The sequence below is a fragment of the Panulirus ornatus genome, chromosome 42 (genome assembly GCF_036320965.1).
Source record: "Panulirus ornatus isolate Po-2019 chromosome 42, ASM3632096v1, whole genome shotgun sequence".
Lineage (NCBI taxonomy): Eukaryota > Metazoa > Arthropoda > Malacostraca > Decapoda > Palinuridae > Panulirus > Panulirus ornatus.
The window spans coordinates 8578134-8586319 of record NC_092265.1 but is presented as its reverse complement, the minus strand read 5'-3'; the positions used below and the strand labels follow the sequence as shown (position 1 = coordinate 8586319).

Genomic DNA, 8186 nt, shown 5'->3' with positions numbered 1-8186 from the left:
ATGTGAAATCTTCAGTGGGATAGATTCTTGGAGAAAATCAGCCCACGATCGGCTGCAGCCACATACCTCCACCAGGGTCAGAGTACGCAAATGTCAGACGGTACTTGCATTAGAGGATATGAGGCGCCGAGGAACCACCAGGACTAGTGTATGCCAAGGTCGAGCGGTTCGAGGACCGACCGGAGGAGACCAAGGTCCTGCACAGATAACGCATCAAGACAGATGAGGACACACCTCAGAGCAGGAGGGAATAAAGGGCTCGAGGGGGGGACGCCAAGGCCAGAGAACAAAAGGCCGCGAAGATATCAAGGCCAGAGGATGTGGTGTTTCAAGATGACGCAGGTTGGAAAAGACACCAGAAGACGAGGACGTCAGCCGTAAAGGATTCTTGGGCGAGTGGGCATTTTTCGAGGACGCAGAGGCCAGAGAGAACACACGGGTCGAAGGATACTAAAGCTAGAGGACAAAGGGTGCGTCTGAGGACATCAGGGCCACTAAGGCCGGAAGAAGCCCGAGCTGGAGGACATCCAGACCATAAGAGGACCAGGATCAGAGAGAGACATCAAGCGGACGGAGATCACGTCAGGGCCGAGACGACATCGGGGCAATAGGACACAAGAGGCCAGACAGACATGCCACAGCCAAGGAAAACTCAAGTGCCTGAGGTCACGCACCGGAGCCGGAAGACAACACGGTCACTTGCACGTTGGTGGACGTCATACGTCTTGTGGCCCCCACTGACGGACGACCTTTAAGGTACTTGATGAACAACAGGTACGGTGCAAGCTAGCCTTCTGGGCTGGATCTTCTGGAATCATGGAACACTAATACCATCCCTTTCATCTCTTTTCCCAGACTGGTACCAGTCCAGCATAGAGGATAGTACACGAAATCAAGGCCACGATTACTCTGTTAGCTCGCTTCGCCGTTCCACTGCCGGTGCCGAAGATTTTGGCGATGAGACAAACTCTAGATGTCGGCGGGAGATGCTGGCAGGTGGAAGCCGAGGTCTGGAGCAGACGAGGTCGTCAGTCACCTGCCAGACTCCGCGGGCAGAGCACGTCTGTTCGGCTGCTCTCGCCACACTCCTTCCCTCCTCCCGTCTCCTTCGCCGTAAGATCCTCCCATGAAAATCTTTGGGGGGACGAGTGTGCGGCCCATCGTTTGCCATAGACCATCCGAGTGATGACATGGGATCAGATACACAATGGCAATACTATTAAGCTATCGGTGTTAAAAAGGATGTCGAGAACTGGATATCTCAGAAAGTGGTGTAACTAGCGAGTGCCAATGGCTATCAGCGAGAGACTTAGTGATTGTTTGTGACCTCTTGTCTATATATACATGTGGTAACACCGGCGGAACGAGGCCAGCCTGTTACCTTGGTGAACACAACGACCACGACATAATTACATTAATTTTAATCATACCTTATAAAGACTTAGGTGTGAAGACTAAGTGATATTGCGGACACGTATATAAATATATATACACAGACACACACTTACACCTACACCTACACATACACCCACACATATATACCTCCAGATAAAAGGAGTGACCCACGACGAAACTCCTGGCATCAGAAACGAGAGTGAGTAAGCGAGTGTCCAGCGGACTCGCTAGTTGTGACTTTCACTCGCTAATGGTCGAGATGCAGCGAGTGGAGGCGTGACCTTGCCGCAGGGGAAGTGTACACTGGCACAGACCCCCGGCCCAGCCTTACTGTGCTCCAGATCAGCTGTTCCCCATGTGACCACCACCCACCAAACCCCCCCGGTTTGTTGACGTCCAGGTGAGTGAGGAAGGACCCACGCCACCCTTACCTACCCACCCACCCACGCGCCCCCTCCACCTCTGGTGTTCGTGGTGGTTCTATTTCTGTTGCCCTGTAACGGTGATGCTTTTGGGGGTTCAGTCGTGGTACAAACGTTATCATTTCTTGAACATGGTATTATCATTTGTTATCAATATCATTCCTGTTATCATTATCATTATTATTATTATTATTATTATTATTATTATTATTATCATTATTATTATTATCATTATCATATCATCATCATCAATATATCATTATTAGTATCAATTACTAAATTGTTATTATCACTATAACATTATAATCATTGCTATAATCATTATCAATATCATTATTATTATCATTATCATTGTAATTATTATTATCATTATCATTATTACGGAAATAGACAATGTTCATCTTTGTGGTATACACTCCAATGTAGATATAAGTATCAGTACAGACAAGATTATGTTTCAATCAATACCTAAAGTCTTCTTGATTTCAGACACCTGATCAATTGCACCTTTTAATCTTCTTGTCAGTTAAGACACCGTCCGCTCCACTTGTTAACATAACATGTTATATATGGATAACGTTCTAAATTATATTAATAACCCATTTACTGAAGATGGACCAACTATAGTCCCACACTTCTATCACCTTAATCTTACTATATCTGTATCAACATATAGGTGATGCCAGACTCCCCCTGCTTCAGGTTATACTGAGAGTGAGTGAGTGAGGGGGGAGGGTGTCATCATTGGCGAGGCTGGCTGTATCTTCGTCAACTGACGGAACAGAGCACAGGGTCTTCAAAGAGCTTTTCACTTCAAGGGAGTCCATCTGTCCCTGCTACTGTATATAGCTCAGCCTTGAAGATGCAGGAGCCCTTGGGAAAAGGGTCCTGGGTAACGCCAGGACCCTTTTTGAGAGGGTGGGATGCCGGGGTAATGAATGATATATATATATATATATATATATATATATATATATATATATATATATATATATATATATATATATATTGGAAAGGATGACAATTTTGGGCGTGGTCAATTATATTCCTATGAGTCCACGAAGAAAAATGAAACACGAAAAATTCCCAAGTGCACTTTCGTGCGATAATCACATCATCAGGGGGAGATACAAGATAGAAATGTAATAAGTCAGTTGATATACAGCGAAGAGACGTAGCTAGGACGCCATTTGGTAAACAAGTCATAAGTCTTAATTACTTTCTTTCCACTCTACTTTCTCCAGCAAGACAATGTCGCTTACCCTTACTGTCAACTGCCTTAGCAAAACTGAGACAGAAAAACGGTGTTCATGTCTCTCTCCTTACGCAAAAGTTTCATATGTCTGTTATCGCACTAAGCTGATGATTGGGTCTTTGGAGTTATTCCCAGCAACTAATCGAGGTTGGCCCGTCATTTATATCAATGATCTTAACGGCTCGTTAAGCTCATCAGCTGTTCGGCTTCTATCATGCTATCTCCTGATCTGTGGTTGCAGTGTCATTCCGTTGGTTAAAAACAGTTCATCGTCTAAATCAATCCCACCCACCTCCCCCCCTTCCCTTGCTAGTGTGAACTGAATGCTGACTTCTGTTGTTCTAATAAATCCCTTGGTACAAGAGGATCATTCTTTGCCTTTCCTTCTAATGGGTTCGATCTCTGATTGGCTCCCCCCACCCACCTTATTTCCTATGGTTTGTCCGTGTTCGAGAACAATACCTCTGGGTTCTTGTCCATTTTCTTTCTAATTTCTTCATCGTCAGATCACAGTTTTCTTTAACAGGATTTCCATCCTCATCTCAAAAAGCGTTCATTATTTTCTCACCGTGTGCTTTCTTCTCTCATGGCTTAACTTTTTTCCTCTATCTATTTCCAGGCGTGTCAATGTGTGGAGTGGGTCTCTTGTTTTAATCTGGTATACATGTATATATTTTCTTTCATATTCTTGCCAATAATTGGTTCGGACCATCACTCCTGGTTGCTCCTCTGTTCGACGGTAGTGTATAGTATTTATTTCGTATCCTGGCCATTACAGGTTTCGCTCTAATTTACCACCTTTGTTGGTTTACTTTTTTTAATTCTTCTCCAGATCATGGCCCCCTCCTGTACCCAGTTTGGTTTTCAAAGAACGATTTCTTACTTTGGTCAAATCTTTCCTTTTGCGTCTAGTTTCATCTCTGTTAATCTTCGTTTTCTTTCCTTTCAGCACTTACATCGTTTTCATTTTCGCTTCTTGGACCTACAACACAGTTGCTGGACGTTTAAATATGCATTCATCTTTTTCTTGCACCCTTGAAAGTTCATGTGATAATACCAAGTTCCTGCTTAGGCTGGAATTTGAGTGTGCATGACCCTGTTTGGGCTAGGCTTTGTGAGTGCACGACTCTCCATTCTTGTGTCTTTTGAGGTATGATATTCTACATAATTCTGACACACATTCGTCCCTTCTGTCATCTTGGAATCCGAACAAGAACGCTTTCATATACATTTTGGGGGAGCACTATTATATACTCACATTCGACGACGTATCTACATCAGACTCTCAGTTATTACCATCATCAAGCAACCTTGCCTCTCGTCATATCTATCATCGTCTCTTTATTTTCTTTTAAGCTTCTTATCGTTCTCTGACTACACTGTTTCTATCATTATGTCTCTCATACGGTTTGTCATCTTAATCTGCAAGTTTTGTGGTTCGTCTCTCATTGAGTTCCTTCACCATTTTTTTCAAACACACCTCAACAGTCCTCTTGTCCATATGGGAGTCAGCTGCTTCCCTACCTGTGTTCTCATCACTATCACTCCTCTCTTATTCGCTCACCAATTTCATCGCTTTCATCTGCATCATTCGTCTTTTTCCCCTTTGCCTATTCTGTATACACACTGAGGAGAGAGAGAGAGAGAGAGAGAGAGAGAGAGAGAGAGAGAGAGAGAGAGAGAGAGAGAGAGAGAGAGAGAGAGAGAGAGACTGGAACTTCATGTTCATTACATCGTAGAAAAATAAAGTGAATATCTCGGAAGATAAACGCGATAACTAATATGATAACTCACGTTGTCTTACGGCTAATGGGAGATGAAAGTCATGTAATTACTAATGGAAGTTACTTTTTTTTTTTTCTCTTACTGGCTAATCCAAGACGGATGAAAAATTCCTGCAGCATTAATGATTAATGATATTCTAACATTCGACAGACAGACAGACAGACAGAGAGTATGTGACAACAACCATGTATTTGTATCTTATTATAATCACTTTTATCAGTCCATGCATTATATTTCTAATCTACTTTTTTGGTGTGAAAATCAAAACGAAAAGTGATTCGCAAAAGCCACCATCACAAAGACTTCACTATCATATACTTTTTTTTCACATACAACATCAATAATTTCATTATGTGGTGGGGTGGCGACGGGAATGAATAAGGGCAGACAGTATGAATTATGTACATGTGTATATATGTATATGTCTGTGCGTGTATATATATGTATACGATGAGATGTATAGGTATGTATATGTGCGTGTGTGGACGTGTATGTATATACATGTGTATGTGGGTGGGTTGGGCCATTCTTTCGTCTGTTTCCTTGCGCTACCTCGCTAACGCGGGAGACAGCGACAAAGTATAACACATAAATAAATAAAACAACACCAATAACTGAAAAAAAGAGGAAAGAAAACGTATTATAATAATAATAATGATAATAATAATAATAATAATAATAATAATAATAATAATAATAACAATAATAATAATGATAATAATAATAATAATAATGCTCTAGCACTTATTACAACAATGTATTATTATCTTGTTGTTAGGACAACGGCAAGTCTCGTCAATCAAAATTCCTGCTTCAGCCATTCAACTACTTACATAATTCATTTCTAGTCTATAACTAAAAGGGAAAGTACGTGTCTCATACGAGCGAATATAACAGCAAAAACAAAAGGGGTTGCAGCCCTAATGAGTTACGGTCACAGGTCGCTGACCGTTAGCAAACTTTTGTAACTAACAAAATAAAGAAATTTAATCCTGGCAAACACAGAGAGAGAAGAGCGTCTGTGTGGCGGGACGTCTCTTTCGCGAGATGGGCGATAATATAAATAACAAATCCAATTATCACACCAAAATAAATCAATGACCTGAGAGTAAATAATGATAATGGATGAAAGTAAATCATTTACCGCTGACGAGATGGGGGTTACAATGCTGCTGACGCTCGATAATGATAAATATAAAAAGGGGTGAGTGTGGGGGCGGGGGGGGGAGGGTAGTCTTCTGTAGAGATAATTTCATTTATTTGAGGAACTGTAGAGATAATGGTCCAATTTATGAAGTCAGGTAAACTAGTGATGTTACACAGTGGTGATACCACTTAATGAGGTAGTGTTGATGTGAAGAAAATGATGTCAAGTGGTTAGGTACGGACTCAACTACAAGAAAATAGCTGTTGATGTCATCCAAGTGATGCCCAGACGTCAAGTCCTACGTTGAAAGGAGAGACTGCTGATGCCATCAAAGTGAGTGATGTCAAGCGGCGCAAAGAGGGATACCTCCAAGTCGAAAACAGCTGACGTCTACACAGTGATGTCAAATGAGTGACGAGAGGCATCCTCTAGATCTTAAAAGAACTGTTGATGTCAATCCATACGATGTCCAGCGAGACATCAGGCCTCTCCGGGATGCTGGCGACCTCACTGATGATTTTAGAAAAAAGTAATTAATTAAATTATTGCTTAAGACGTACAATCGCTTTTCTAGTACAATGCCCCTGACGGCAGAGAAGCCAATCCAACCTGACCCGAAGGAAAGGCCAACTGTATTGTGTTCGGTCGCCAGATCCCAGCTGTCAAATATTCTGGCTCACCGGACGAGTGGCGAACAATCTTACGAGCCCGCACGCCTATGAAGCAAGCCGTGGAAGAGAGAATCTGTCGAGTGCACCAGGCCAGTAAAATATAAGGGCAAGGTGTCGGGGGTTAGCGTTCCTGGCCGTGACGCATTCACGGGCCCGCCCAGGGTCGAGCGTGGCATAGGTTCGAATCCTGGTTGCGTCAGTAGTCGGTCCATAGTCAACCCAGCTGTTCATCCAGACCTAGGAGTTGGTCGATAGATTGGGTACCTGGCTCAGGCTAGGGTATATACACAAGCGTTAATGGGATGGCCTTGATTAGGGGCCCTAGCTGCCCGTGTCGTCTCGGATAACATTGAAAAAAAAAAAAAAAAAACACGTAGGATCGAGGTGACTTAAATTGACGTGTCAATTCTCTCGGGTATTGATAGACTACATACGGGGACTGTAAGCTTAAAAATAACCATCTACCAAGCCAGCAGAGACTTGCTGGAGTCAGTCTGGTTCGAACTGTGAGACGGGGAAGGTCAGGTCGTCAAAAAAAGAAAAAAAAAAATTGTAATTGTCCGTCTGTTTATGGCATGGGGTTGAAGTTGGCAGATGGTCAAGTGACGGGAGAGAGAGAGAGAGAGAGAGAGAGAGAGAGAGAGAGAGAGAGAGAGAGAGAGAGAGAGAGAGAGAGAGATAAAAGCCTTCCTATCACTGCATCGGAGATTACTCATGTGAGACATCTGTGCCAGATACACCCACAGAAGAAGGATTTCTGAGCTGTTGTATTGCTCGTCAAGAAACCCCTACCGACCCAGCTCCAAAGATCGGGGACCTGTCGACCAGTATTTCAGGCTCACTTGTCTTAGGTATTGACCCACACTTGGTACCTGCTTGTGGGACTGACCCACACTTGATACCTGACTATGGGACTGATCCACACTTGGTACCTGACTATGGGACTGATCCACACTTGATACCTGACTATGGGACTGATCCACACTTGGTACCTGACTATGGGACTGATCCACACTTGGTACTTGACCATGGGACTGATCCACACTTGATACTTGACTATGGGACTGATCCACACTTGGTACTTGACCATGGGACTGATCCACACTTGATACCTGACTATGGGACTGATCCACACTTGGTACCTGACGATGGTACGACGGTACAAAATCCCTGAGCACGACGATACGAACCTTTGTTTACGACGGTACGAATCCATGAGCGCGACGATACGAACCCTCGTTCACGATAGTTCGATCTTCGAGCACGACAGTGTGGCCTGTTCTTTGATATGGCCCTTAAGGCCATTCAGTCATACCCAAGGGCACGTACCGTCGTGCTCAAGGGTTGTTCCATCGTGCTCAAAGGGCAGAGGATGTCTGATAACGAGGACCGTCATAAAAGCTTTGCTATTCAAAATTAACACCGATCATACTGCCATATTGTAGGGTCTGTATATAAGATTACACATACACACACATTCGTAAACCTTCAGCCAAGTCGTACGCTTGTCG

The 8186-nt window shown here is 43.4% G+C and overlaps 1 protein-coding gene across 1 annotated transcript in view; it reads left to right on the top strand.

Moving 5' to 3' along the window:
• The first annotated feature begins 1030 nt into the window (after positions 1-1030).
• LOC139761886 (neuropilin-2-like) overlaps positions 1031-8186 on the top strand; it is a 139907-nt gene continuing 132751 nt past the window's right edge. The window contains exon 1 of the mRNA XM_071686470.1: positions 1031-1795. The gene's annotated coding sequence lies outside the window, so the exon portion shown is untranslated. The remainder of the gene's footprint in view (positions 1796-8186) is intronic.